Raw genomic sequence first — 15,664 nt, forward strand, 5'->3', positions numbered from 1 at the left:
GCTAGAAAATGTAGGAAATAATTTGAATATGTGGATTTCCTATAAATCCTAGATGTAAATGTGTGTAAATCATAATTTTTAGATAATAACACATCCAAAAAGGAGATGGCATTCTCCTGGAAGTCTTTTCTAGCTGCCACCCTTTATTGCAATTAGAAGAAAAATAACTTTTATGGCAACTAAAATTAAATACTTGCGTGTTGCCTGGCCTCAATGACACTATCTCTATGATGAGCATTTTAAAATTGAGAGCACAGCTGAGATAGTTATGATTTAGTGGTTCTTAATTTAGATGTATTACTTTATGTTCATTTTTAATATATCTAGATGTTCAGGTTAGTTTAAAGATATTTTTAGGTGTGTATTTACACATTTATTAATTTATATTTGTGATTATTCAAATATGGATTGTTTTTGTGGAGAGTTTTTTTACTTGTAGGAAATATTAGTGGTATATACACATATATATATAGAATTGTTGGTTCTTTTTTAGGCTGCATGTGTTTTTATGTATTTAATTGGTATAGGAAATTATATCATTACTTGTTTCCTATTTAAACTTGAATTTTTTGTACTGTTTTGCCTGAAAAAGTTTACGTATATTCAGTAAACGAAAGCGCTTACACTACAGTATTTGCTTCCAGTGTGGTTATTTCTCCTTTATTGTTCTAAGAGTTTGTTTTTTCGTTTTGGTTTTGATAACACTTGCTGGAGTATTTAGGAAGTACAAGTATGGGGTGTGTAGTATGAGAGTCTGAATAGGGGAAAGAGTATAAAACTGATTAACAAGTTAGCTGAAGATGATCCTTTAGGGTGTAGTGTTACAGTGGGTGTTTGGATTTGAGAGTGATTTGAAGTTGAGTATGATTGGATGCAGTGTTAAAAGGGGAGGAGATAAAGTCAGTATAAATGTAATCGAAGTGGGAGTGGATGGGAATGGGGTAGGGTAGAGGAGCAGAGTGAGCCCGAGGGTAGCAAGGCCAGACACCTAATTGGAGATACGGGCTAAAAAACAAAACAATCTGTAAGTAAATACTGAAAAGTAGTTGCAAGAACTAATGTTAGTACAGAGTAGTAAATCTTGGACTTTAATATGAACAGTTACAGCAGTACCAAGACTGTGCTCAATAAATACACAATTTAAGGAAGAATATCCAATGTTATCATATACAAATGTTAGGATAGCAAGAAGCACTAAGATGGTAGGTTATGGAGAAAAGAGGAAGACAAAGGAGAAGTGTGGTAAGACAGAGAATTTAGAGAACAGAGGCAGGAAAACTGAAAAACATTCTGGTTGATGTACAATGTGCCGCTAATATAACGGCATGTAAAGAAAATTTTCAGACACGCAAGTATTGGAAGTGGTGTTTAGCAATCATGGGGACTTAATGTGCTCCTGAGTGCTGGCTTTTGCTTTTCAGAAAAAAGGTTGTTTTGCCATTTAAGGTGCTGGAAAGTTGCTGGGCTTAATATCCCTAAGGAAAAAAAAAAGGAAGGGAGAGTAGAGAGGTTAGTTTGATAGATTGGTAAAGGAGATTTTAAATGAGGTAGGATAAGGTTAAAAAGACATCATGCAGTAACAGTAAAAATAAAACCCGTTATAATGGTGGCGCATCTATAAGCACAATAGTAAATATATCAGTAACTGAATGTACTTGTAATCTCGAGGTTAACCTTGGCAATCTTAGGTTATTTCCTATCAGCAAAAAACATTGCTATTATCTATATACTATTATTTGAAATAAACTATTGAATTGCTGTTTAAGTGGTAAATCTAGAAAATAACAGAATAAAATAATGCTGACAGAGACATCCAGTGAAATGCACACTTCTCCAGCATAATCACAATATTTAGCTTGTATTACTCAGCAGTTATTCCAAATATCAGTTAAAAAAAATTGCAGCTATTTTTATCTGTATGCTATTGTTTAAAAAATCCATTCAGTTGCTATTAAGGTGGTAAAACTTAGAAAAATAGAATTAAAAATGAGAGTAAACTCATTTGGATAAACACACACTTTGCCAGTGTAGCTACAATATGTAATTCATATTATACAGCAGGTAACTCCAAGCAAAAAGTTAAAGGTACCATAGAGATAATAGACTGAGGTTGCTTGAGTATTTTAATATACTTGTAAAGAAAAAAATGTTAAATTTTACCTTTGAACAAGTTAAAATGAAAATAAAGCAAGGGCTGTACACCACCAGAGGCAGCGGCCAATACTGTAGATAGGGACAGAAATACTGGAAGAAGATAGTGCCAAACGCTAAAGACAGGGTTTTATATGGTATGAGGCATTATTTGAAGGAGGACGTTAATGTAAAAATCTAGGGAGTCAATGGTAAGAAAAGTAAATATATAAACGTGAAAGAACAGAGCATAAAATTGGTGCAAGAGAAAGTAAGGAGAAAAAATGTAAAGATGGCTACCGATACTTCTTCAGCAAATGTTTCAGTAGCAAATCTAACAAACCAGAACTACCAGTCTTGGAAATTCAAGATAAGGATGCCTCTAATAAGAGAAGGTACATGGAAATGAGGTCTGACCAGCAGACCCCACAGATCAGTGGATAGAAAAGGATCAAAAAGCTCAGAGCACAATCTCCCATTGCATAGATGATGATCAAATTATACATACAACTGTGGAACCGCTAAAGAAATGTGGGAGGAACTGCAAAACATCCATGAAAGAGCTAATCTCAGCAATAAACTCTACTTAATTAGAAAACTACATCAGACCAAGCTGATGAAAGACCAGGATTATATCAGGCATACCTTATAAATGGTTGAAAAGTTGAGAGGTGTTGGGGAGGATATAAAAGACTTTCACATTGCAGCACTTTTACTTAGTGATCTACCTGAAAGTTATGAGACACCTGTTACAGCACTCGATACACGTCCAGATGATAGACTGACAGAGTATGTTAAAAGCAGGCTTGTGGATTAATACAAGTGCAGGAAAGAGAGCATAAACAGTGAAAATATGTCCAGTGCAGAGGCTGCTTTAAAGATGAAAAGCAAAAATAAAAACAGTGACATGCAGCTAGAAACATGTAAATGCTGTGTGTGCAAAAAAACAGGACACAAAGGCATATTGCAGAATCTGGAAACCTAGAATGCAAAGATAAGCTAACTCACAACAGGCTAGGAATGTCAAGGAAGAATCAGATGTCACTTCAGACACTGAGTATACATGGAGTCCAAATTTGATGCCTTATCTCTGCAGCCATCATGTACTGACTCAGGAGCTACAAGTCGCATGACCAATGACAGAAATTTCTTCACTCAGCTCGATCAAAGCAAACCAGAAAAAAACACTGCAGGTAATAAAGTCAGAATGAATTGGAGACCGTTTTATTTACTGTCCTTTCTCTCAGAATATCATCAGAATGATACACGTGAGAAATGTTTTGCATGCGCCTGATCTTGAATGTAACCTATTGTCAGTGAAGAAGCTTACAAACCAAGGCAATGTAGTAACTTTCCAAAGTGGCAGTTGTCATCACAAACGGGGATTGCTTACTTGCAAAGGGCAAAATCAAAGATGAACTGCAGTGAAATGGTTAATACAGCCAAGGAGGAAAAACTGTCAAACTGCATCCACACTTGGCACAGATGTCTTGGGCACAATAAAGAAAACAGTTAAGGGTAACTATGCAAGTGGTATAAAAATTAGCCAATGTGATCAAATAAAGAAATGCACCAGCTGAATTAAGGGAATGACAACAATGCCTTTTCCAAAACAAAGCAACAGCAAAACTCAAAAATGTCTGGTCTTAGCTCATTCAGATTTTTGCAGTCCAATGAAAAATGACTCCAGGAAAAATGATCTCTTCCTTAGTTTCATTTATTGATTACTCCAGATACACCACATTGCGCCTGTTGTACAACAAGGATGAAGTACCAGCAAAGTTATAACAGTATGAAGCTCAAGTAAGTAATAAATTTGGCAGAATGCCAGGAGTGCTATGTACAGACACAGCAGGTCAGAAAATACAAGTGTCACAACACAAGCCATTCTCAGAAAACATGAAATTATGTTCCAAGATGACTGTATCAGATAACCCAGAACAAAATGGAGTTGCAGAGAGAATGAATCGGACTTGCTGTGAGAGTGGAATGAGCTTTTTCAATGATGATATGCCAAACACATTCTGAGGTGAGGTTATCATGACTGCATGCCATCTCCAAAATCGCTTGCCAGGAAAAACAACAGAGAAAACTCCATATGAACTGTGGAACAGAAAGAAACCAGATTTGAGATGCATCAAAATTTTTGGAAGTAAAACCTATGTGCACATTCCAAAGGAAAAACATACAAAATGGGATCCTTGTGCAAAGAAAGGTGCACTTGTTACAGTGAGTCTTAAAAAGGATACAGAATCCTACACCCAGACACAAACAAGCTAACAGTCAGCAGAAGTGTGATTGTTGATGAATGTTGTGTGTGTTGAACGTTTCTGGAACTGACACAAACTGTTCAGTCTGAGGAAAAATCTACATCTGTGTCATAAGAAAAACAAGAACAAAGCTACACAGAAATAGAAATTATTGCAGACAATTCAAAAACTGATAAGGAAGACATTGAACCACTAGTGACTTCAGTCAGAAAATCAGCAAGAAGCAATAAAGATATTCCACCTAAACGCTTGTCTTGTATGCCTCGCACAGCAGTTCAGGCTGAGCCGGGTTCATGGGAAGAAATGCAAAAACTACCACCACATGAGAAGCAAATGTGGATTAGAGCTGCTGAAGAGATATCACTCAAACTCCGGAAATGGGCACTTTCAGAGCTACCTCAAGGTAAATGTAATCAGATGTAAATGAGTTTTTCAAGCCAAGTGTGACTGAAGGGAAAGTCTGTAGGTACAAGGCAAGGTCAGTTGCAAAAGGATACTCACAAAAATTCAGTGAAGACTACGTTGCTACTTTTGCTCCAGTTGCCAAAGTACTTTTAGAACACTGATGACAGTGGCAGCTTTACAGAAAGTGATTGTGAAACGTCACGCTATCAAGACACCTTTTCTTAATGGAGATATAGAAGAGAAATGTACGTCACAGCCGGAAGGATATGTGAAAACTGGAGAAGAGCATCTTTTTTGCAAGCTGTAAAAATCCCTGAAAAGCCTTAAACAAGTGGCTCGAGCTTGGAACTCAAAAGTAAACAAAGTTCTTCCAGACGAAGGATTCATGCAAAGCAAACAGATCCTTGTTTATACTCTAAACCTATAGATGCTGGATGGATGTGTTGTCTTTGTGGATGACTTGATTATTGCTTACAAAAGGAATAATGAAATTGCAAAGTTAATAAGAATGCTCAGTCTGCATTTGAGACTAAAGATCTTGGTGAGGTGACATACTACCTAGGAATTAATATATAGTGTGAGGACAGTGGCAGTTTTCTGTTAAACCTGAGTGCAAATATTGATTCAATTCTTGAACAGTTCAACATGGCTGAGGCTAAAGGAGTAAGTATGCTCATGGGCATACCTTATCCAAAGTTAGAAGAGGAGAATATCTTCTACCATCTAATAAGTAGTACAGACAAGCAGGGGAGGCACTTCTGCACATTGCAAGCACTACACTTCCAGACAGCGCAGCAGCTAGTCGCTTCTCGCATGTGTGCAAGTAAACCACATCAAAGAGCCTAGAATTCAATAAAAACTGAGGTATCTCAAAGACACAAAAGGCAAGAGTTTAAAGTTGTCAGCAATTTGGTGACTTAAACTTCACAGGATATGTGAACACTGATTGGGCAGGTGACCTCAACACATGCAAATCTATAAGTGGCTACTTGTTCAAATTAGGAAACAGTCCCAAATCCTGGTCCAGCAAAATACAGATCTCAGTGGTGTTTGTCTTCTACAGAGGCAGAATACATCACTGCTGCCTATGACAATGAAGAAGCCATTTGGTTGCAGCAGTTACTTGAAGGCCTTGGAGAAGTGTCCCAGCATACAGTCTTATACGAGGACAAACATGGATGCATTAAGGTTGGAACTAGTGAGATACTCAATGCAACAACCAAGCATACTGATGTCAGACACCATTACATTCATGACTTGGTTGAACAAAAAATTATTGTGTTTTCATATTGCAAAACTGATAATGATTGCTGATGCTTTGACAAAGCCAGTCACAGTAAACAGGTTTGTAGATTTCATATCACAAAATGGGGTTGACTTAAGTAGTAGTTGTTGAGTAGGGGTGTTAGACATATATATAGCAACAACTACTATGAGTGTGTAGAATGTATTTCAGTTATGCGTATTAATAGGCTTGCCAAAAGATGGCAGTATTTTCTGGTGGACACTTATGGTAATATGGTTGATGAACTTTCCTGTTCTTTGTGCAGTGTGTGCCTCATGACATTAAAAGAAAAATAAACATGCCTCAATATAGACTGCAGTCAGACTGTAAGCATCTATTTGCTGTGCCCAGAATAAGTTTTTACTAAGAATAGTAAATTATTACAATACACTATATAAACAAGATTGAGAGGTCGATTGCAGAACACAGGAAATGGTAATATATTTGAGACAAGCATAGCTTCCTCAGTTAATAAAAGTAGAAAGATTGGTATTTATATCAAAAGAAAAAGTAAACTGAAACTAAAGCAGCAATGAGAACGCAGAACACAGACCAAACCCCTGGTAGTGACAGAATTCAACAGAAGTGTGGAATAAGAATGAACAAAAGATAATAAAAGCCTGGTGAGTGTTTTAAACAATATTTTTCAGGATGGGGAGTGCACCCTTAACTTGAAAAGAAGCATTAATCCAAAGACATTTTGATTTTGAAACATGACAACAAAGTGTTTATGATGCTTTTTGGCAAAAAGTTTTGCCAAGAAAAACAGACCTGGATCAGTGCGGGTTTACAGAAGGTGGACAAATATTCGACAATATTAACAGAACCCTTCAAAAGGATGCACTGCACAATAATAATGTATAATGCTAATAGGCTCAGATGCCAACAAATTATTTTTTTTGACTGAGATGAGAACTTATGAGATCTTTTGAGGCATTTGGGTTTCCACAAATGTGCCCTACCTCCTAGAGGAACTCGAGCTAGGGAAAAGTGTGGTGGTGAGCTGTCTAAAGCATTGGCCTCACAACAAAGGCAGTCTTATGCACTTTCATATGACCCTATGCTTTGTATTTAGAGCCTTTATCAATTAACATAAGATAATCAAACATAAATTGGTATAAACAGAGACAATCTAATGAGAAAATAGTTTTTCTCGTGGATAAAATAATCGTATAAATTACCAATCCAGAACTTGATATAAAATTATATTTGACAAATTGAAACATTTTAATAGTATGGCAGGATATAAAGTTAATAAAGCAAAAGCTATAACAAAAATTATGCCCACAGCATATGATTTGGTATAGACCTTCCCCCTTTTTGTAGGGTCATAACAAGATGAAACACTTTGGAATTTGGTTGAAATATGTTGAACAAGCAGCTAAAACAGTGTAGGAAGAAATTACTTGAAAGATAATTTATGTACATCTACAGTAAGATATAAACAATACAGATGTTTTTGGCAACACTGTTCTTTATGTAGGTCTGGCTTACATATATCAACCAAAAGATCTGATAATGAAGAATATAAAAAAAATGAAAATGTTTCTTTGGTATAACAAAAGAGAACTGCTGTGTGAGTGCAAATGGGGGAAAAAGTAATACTGAGAGGGATAGGGTGGTTTGAGACTTCCAGATATGGAGCAATACTATAAAGTCACTAATTTTCAATTAAAGTACAGTTGTGTTAGCAAACTTACCATAACAGCAGGATGTCCTAATAAGCTACACGGGTCCTACCCCATGTGACCAGCCAGCTTCACAAAGCTTTTGGGCACATTACAAGTGCTCCACCTGTCAGGAGCTTGACTAGAGATCCATAAAGGGACAGTTGGAGTGAAAAAAGCTTCAGAGCATTTTTTTCTCAGAAGGGAAGTAAGATCCCTGGAGAACCATACAATGAAACAAAACAATAACTATATACAAAAAAGGAGTGGCAAAATCCACATTGTGGCAACAGCAAGACACCACAATCAAGAAAAGCTGACTAGAGGAAGAGTATGCTACTGCAACAGTGATGTATTAGAACATACACTGTTGTAATAAGTTTACTTAAACAACTTTACTGTGTTTATACATAGATCACTGTTGCAGTATCCTAAAATATATGGGCGGGTTACCATAGCTTATAGAAGAAAAGAAAGAAGGGAGGGGACCAATAAACTAAGACTCAAGGGGCCCCAGGAAAATGGTCCTAACAAAGTCTGCTCTGGACCAGGAAAAGCAATTAAGTTTGTAGTGCTTTTTAAGAGATATATACAGAGGTCCAAGTTGCTGTTTCTAGAATAATTCTAGAGCCTACTCCTTTCCAAAAAGCAAGAAAAGAACCCAATGCCCTTGTATAATGAGTTGTTACCCTGCCTGGAAGTAGCTTATTGTGGTTAGTATAGCAAAAAACAATAGCATGAAACAACCATCTCAAAAAAAGTCTGCTTTAACAAACTGTTTGCCATTTCCTCTTTTCATATGAGGCAATAATATGGAATGCAAATCCAAATATGGAAAAACAGGATTATCTTGAAGTCTACAATAAGTAATGACTTGAGCTAGGCATTTTGTGAATACCTTTCATACAGCAGACAGTCCAAATGGTAAAATAGAAAAGGTACAGTTGTGCAAGGTGCCCATACCCATAACCGTAGATGTTCAAATTCCTCACTGCTGCTGTAGTCCTTAGGATATGTGGGCTGCTTCCTGTCAACAAAACAGCAACAGCCAGCTTCAAAAAACTCTGGCTATCCAACCCATTCCTTCACTTTGACTATTGATTGGCTAATCCCAAGAAGGGAAATCAGCAGTCAAAGTGAAGCTTTCTTCAGGACATTCTTGCCCATACAAGGAGAGAAAAGTCTAACAATCCTGAATCAAACAACCAACAACAATAACATTTATAAAGTAGAAAGAAATGCAGCCATGCTTTATATCCCAGCTACAACCATGCACAAGAGTAGACAGAGGGAGCAGATGCTGCTATTACAGGAGTGAGGAATTTGACCACCTAATATTATGGGTAAGTGTAATTCACAAACTGTACTGTGTTTATTCTCCTGCTGCAATAGTGCTTCAGCTATATGGGTTGATTAAAAAAGCCTATCCAGCCTTGAAAGATAAAGGACATAGATCCTGGAGAATGGGCCTAGCAAAGCTGGACTTGGACCTAGAAAAGGAATCCAGTTTGTAATACAGTGTAAAAGTACGTACAGTGGACTATGTAGCTGCCTCTATAATGCTTCTAGAGTATATCCCTTTCCAGTATGCCACTGAGGAAGACAAGGCCCTAATAGTATGTGCCTTGATACTGCCTCGGATGGATTTGCTATGGTGGTAATAACATAAAACAATAGCTGAGAACAGCCACCTAGAAATTTTCTGTTTAATCACTTATTTGCCCCTTGATAATAAATAAATAGCTGATCAAGTTTTCTAAAGATTTAGTTCAAGTTAGTATATAAGCTGTCTATGCACATCCAGAGTAATGGCAATACGTTCTCCTTGGTTTTAAGTTTCTTTGTAAAAAAACAGGATATCAGTTTGCTTCAATTTGAAACCACTTCAGGTGTGAATGAGGGGTTTGTTATTAGAGAAGCCCCATTCCTATGGAAAATGACGAAGGGTTCAACACCATGAGAGCCTGCAATTCAGATACTATAACTGATAATGTCATACAGTTTTCCATGTCATGAATCCAAAATCATCTTGATGGGCAGGTTCCAAAGGTGACCATCAATTTCTCCAGCACACAGGTGAGATCCTGAAGATGAGCAACCTATTTTTGCGGAGGGCATAGGTGTAAAACTCCTGTCAGAAACTGTCTCTTGACAAACAGAGTAGAAAGTAGAAGGACCCGTGGGCAGCTGATAAACTTTTGTAGAGGAATAAGAGAAGCCATAATAGAGTAAGTCGCACAAATATTTAAGTAACAGGGGTACACAATTCATAATGGGCTCCTGGCTATTTGTTGGGCAATAGCTAGAAAATTACTTCCACTTACCAATATAGAATTTTTTAGTAGCAGTTTTTCTTGCCTCCTTTCGTACCTACTACACATCCTCATGAAATAAGTGCCTAAAAGATGTTAGAATTGAATCATCCACTGTGTCAGTTGAAGTTGATTGATATTGGGGTGTACCAAACTCCATATCTTGTGCGAGTAGTCCCAGTCTGTGAAGAAGCTTGTGGTAATTGTATCATTTTATTATTTTGTACTTTTAAATCAAAGAGTGAAGTGGATTTTAGCCTTTTGCCAGTTTCTCTGTCTGTTCCAGTCAGTAATCGCCCTTGACCAATTCCATAAGAAGGGTGAATCAAAGTTGCTTGGACCAAAAGGGGGTCAAGCACAATGATTTTTGAGGTATCCTTTTGAATCTTCAGAATTACCTTGGATATCAGTGAAAATGGTAGGAAAGCATAAAGGAAAATTCTCTTCCAAGGGATGTAAATGCATCTATTTTTTTTGGCTTGCTTGCAGAGAGACCTGGAACAAAACTTTGTTTAGGTGTCTGTTTTGAAAGTAGGCAAACAGATCTATTTGAGGTGCTGCTCACAAATGGATCAATTCCTAAAAGACCACACCATTCAATTTCCATTCATGATGGTCTGCCCTGGTCCTGCTGAGTCTGTTTGTCACTATGCTTTGCTCTGGGAGAATATAAGATGTTAGGAGTGTTAAGGAATGCAAAAGAATTACCCCCCAAGTCATCACTGCCATAGGGGCTATACCTCCCTGCTTGTTTATTTACCATATGACTGCGGCATTGTCTGTAATCACTTGAAGACGTCCCGGGGACCAAAGATGATGGACAGACCTCAAAGCATGGATCACAGACAACATGATGTGCTAGGATCTGTACAACAGATTCCACATCCTTGCACTTTTATGTCTCTGTAAACTGCTCCTCCCAAGCAAAATCTGACATGTCTATGGTGACAGATTGGTTTGAGGTCTAAGGTGAGAAGGGAAGACCTGGATTCAGTTGAATATGTTGTCTCCATCAATGTAGTTTCCTTTTTATAAAGCTCAAAGCTGGAGTTTGATGCTCCAGAAAATGCAAATGCTGGTTCTCTGAGTTTTTTTTCTTCTTCGAAACTATTGCATCTTTCTCATATCTAATCTGACAAGAGGCATCATGAGAATAATAGAAGCCATGAACCCTAGGATCCTAAGAAAATTACAGTTGAGTAAGTCCTACTTACCTGTAATAGTAGATGCTCAAATTGCACACTGACCTACACTGGCAGCTTTCAAGTGCTCAGAACCCCATCCTCTACCTCTCTGTGATAAGGGACTGGCCTCTTCTCATCTGGGGAAGCCTAACCCATCACAGAAAGCCAGCTATTCAGTTTTTTAGTGCCAAGTAGGATTAACCAAGAAGGACCAAAAGCAAGAATTGTCTGAAACCAATAAATTCACAGCCATAAAACAACACAAATAACCAAAGCCAACCAACAACACAAGGTTGGCTACCATTAAACTGTATATAAAATAAGGGGGATGGAGGGTGAGTGCTGCCACTGAGGCAGTTTGAATACCTAGTGTTACAAGCAAGAAGAAGACATGCAGCTGCACCATATGTTCATCACTCACATTGCATCAGTGGCATGTGGGTAGATTCCCAAAGCTTTCCCTGCCTGGGCGGAGGAAGGATAAGGATCCAGGAGCCCCTGGAGAAGGGTCCTCACAAAGCCTGCTCTCTAACATGTAAAGAATACAGTTTGTAGTGTTTTGTAAAGGTATGAACACAGGACAAAGTCGCTGCCTCTAGAATGCTTCTAGAGTCCACTCCTTTCCAGTATTCCACCAAAGAGGATAAGGCTCCAGTGGAATGTGCCTTAACCTTGCCTGGAATAGATTTACCATGGAGGAAGTAATCAAAAACAATATCAGAGAATAATCAATGAGCAATCATTTGCTTAGAGACAGACTGACCTTTCTTAGCCCCAGAATAAGAAATAAACAGCTGTCCAGCTTTCCTGAAGGGCTAAGTTCTGTAAAGGTAGTACCTGAGCTGTCTGTGCACATCCAAGGTATGTAGAATCTTCTCTTTTTTTTGTTTTTAGGCTCCAGAAAAAGAGAGAGAGATTGATGGCTTGATTCAGGGTAAATTCATAAACATTTGACATAAAAAGAGGAAAAAATAATGTGGAGAACACCCTGTCCTTATGAAAAATCAGCACACCACAAGAGCTTGCAGCTCAAAGTGTTGTCTTGAACATGTCAGGGCAATAAGCAAAACACTTTTCCAAGCGATGAACCTCAAATCATCCTGAAAGGTAGGTTTAAAATGAGATGAACTCAATATTTCAACAACAAAGTTAAAAACCCAAGGTGGAGGAATTTGCTCTTGCGGGGGTCTCAAGTATAATACACCTTTCATAAACTGTTTGACCACAAAGAGACAAAAGAGGAGGATCTATGGGGCAGACAAGCTTAGATGGCCAAAAGATGTACCTTGATAGATGCATAGGATAAATCCATCACTGAGTAGCTCACACAAATATTTCAAAACCAGTGGGTAGTCATCATACCAGGTCCATTGACATGGGTGAAGCACCACCAAGAAAACATCTTCCCTCCTAAAAATAAGATTTTTTTAATTTCATGTTTTCTTGCCTCCTTAAATACCTACTGTACATCCTCATAGAACAAGAGCCTAAAAGCTATTAAGATAGTATAATCCAGGCTGTCAGTAGCAGTTGCTCTAAGTTGGCCTTCATCAGTTGCCTCTGATACTGTTTGAGCAGACCCATAGTGTGAGGAAGCTTGTGGTAATTGCACTTGGCCAAGTCCATTAAAAGGGAGAACTCACTTTGCCTTGGCCAAAATAGGTCGCCACCATGATCTTTGGTAATTCTATCTGAATCTTCAGAAGTACCTTGGGTATCAATGGAAATGCATAAAGGAACATTCCTGTGCTATTGTCTTCCGAGCATGGCTGCAAGGGTATCCTGAACAGATTTTTTTCAGCTGTGTGTTTTGAAAGGAGGTGAAGAGATCCGTTTGAAATGTGCCCCACATCTGGACCAAATTCATGCAGATCTTTTTCCCAAGTTTCCACTTGTGACAGTCTGTCTGGGGTCTGCTCAGTCTGCCTGTCACTATGTTTGCCCGAACAGGATGTATGATGTCTGAAGCTAGCTCATAGGTCATCATTGCCAACTAGCAGAGAGGATATGCCCTTGTACCCCCTTGTTTGTTCAGGTATAGCATGACTGTGGTGTTGTCTGTGATCAATAAAAGGGGGCCTGAAGACCCTAAGTGGTGAAGAACTCAAGGTCTGAATCCCAGCAAACATTCCTTTGACATTTATGCAGTGACGTACTTAGCACATTTGACACATGGAGCAGAATTTTTTTAACACACCCCATCTGAGAGGTTTTTCTAACACCTCTTCCTCTAAGACAATTCTTTTTAATAATAATCATGAAATGAAAGAAAATAATGGCCAGCTAGGAGCAGTGATCAAATCTCCAAATGACTCAGCCATCCTACAGCAAAGCTTGTCCCAAACAAATAGCTAGTACCAGAATCATAGTCTAAAAGCTAAATGCAAGAATGCATTATTGTCTCCTTTGGAAAGTTAAGTGCAACAGTTACAACACACCCCTAAGAGCCGACACAGTAGTTTGAGATTTAGTAACTTATGTGGACAGTTGACCCCAAATTCAGATCAAGACATACCTTTCAACTGTACAGATTTTTGCCGAAAGTCCAGATTTTGGCCTCATATTTTTGGTCTGTTTTTGATAAAATTGTGTTTTATCTGGAGAATTAGTGGTAAATAAAATCCAAATAAGTTCCAGGCAGGTAGACTGGACTCCAGATATAACTTTAAACCAAAATAAATGTATTTGTATAAAGCACTTTTCGTCCAATTCTATGCATGAACTTCTTCAGATACACTGTTACTAAAGTAAATGGTGTTTAAAAAAACCTCCCTTACTAGTCATGTGATCAAAAGACCAATCAAGGATTTAAAGTAGCCTCCTACATAAGAACACTTATATTAATCAGACATTTGTCATAAAAAAGCATATACTAAAACTTTTTTTAAAAAACAAATGAATATCATGCATGAGTAAAAACATATGAAAATCTAAATTACTATTCGACTACTTGCAAATATTATCTTTTTAAAATTTTCAATTTTAAGATGCTGTGAATAGAACACGTAATTTAGACCTGGTAGTGCTGCGGTAGCATTGTCGCCTCACAGTTAAACATTGGACGTTCGATTCTCAATTAGAACATCTTCTGTGTGTCAACATGCGTGAATGGGCGTTCCTTCGTTGAAGGTTGTGCATTAGGCCCGGCAAGCCAGCATGTAAAAATCTACTGCCAACCATTAGCGGACCGGAGTTCCGCTGTGGCGACCCCTAACCGGGAAAAGCCGAAAGACAGTTATTTAGACATGGTAGTGTATATGCATCCAGGCATATTTGCCACAATTCAGATAATTTCAACATTACCTCTTGGGCTAGGCCGCACTTGCTGTATTATCCGAAATTTAAAAGTGTGCCCTGAGTTCAGACTAACATGTTTTGCCGGGGCATTTTTGCCCTTATTCCCGGAAATACTATATAGATGTTCATAAATCCTTTCACATAATTTTTGTTCTGCTTTTCCTATATAAAAGGAAGGGCATTCTTGACATCTAGCCAGGTACACAACCATTTTAGACTGACAACTGCATCTATTATTGTTCTTCAATTTCATGCCCCTGACTTCTACATAATGCCCTTCTATATATTTACAATAGGGGAAACCACCACATTTAAAAGTACCCAGATTCCTATGCAAGTTAATTTTTTCTTTCTCCAAAATATTTTTCAAATTCATGCCCCTCCTGTAAACCCTGGGCAGACTTTTAAATTCTGGATAATACAGCAGATGTGGCGTAACCCGAGAGGTGGTCCAATGACAGCAGTGTTGGAATTATCTGAATTGTGGCAAATACACCTGGATGCATATACACTACCAGGTCTAAATGACATGTGTTCTATTCACAGCATCTTAAAATTGAAAAATTTTAAAAGATAATATTTACAAGTAGTCAAATAGGAATTTAGATTTTCATATTACGTTTTTATTCATGTAGAATAGTCATTTGTTTTTTAAAAAAGTTTTAGTATATGCTTTTGTATGAGGAAAGTCTGAGTAATAAGTGTTCTTATGTAGAGGGTACTTTAAATCTTTGATTGGTCTTTTGATCACACGACTAGTAAGGGAGAGTATTGTAAAAACAATTTTCTTTATTAATGGTGTATCTGAAGAAGTTCATGTATAGAACTGGACAAAAAGCGCTTTATACAAAAGAATTTATTTTGGTTTAAATTTAAATCTGGAATCTGGTCTACCTGCCTGCCTGGAACTTATTTGGATTTTGTTTATCAGTCTGCTTTTTATTGCTGTTTATACAGTTGGTTTGTTTGTTTTGTACTAAGTTCTAAGCAGCTAATGGACTGGATAGTTCACCACCCTTGTTCATGGTACCAGGGAACGAGAGGGAGACACTGAATAATTTGACAGCGATGATATCTACCCTCATGAAGCAGGTAGAGGCTTTATATAAAAGAC

Source organism: Protopterus annectens, chromosome 16.part0 (genome assembly GCF_019279795.1).
Source record: "Protopterus annectens isolate FY-2018-M chromosome 16.part0, PAN1.0, whole genome shotgun sequence".
Classification (NCBI taxonomy): Eukaryota; Metazoa; Chordata; order Ceratodontiformes; family Protopteridae; genus Protopterus; species Protopterus annectens.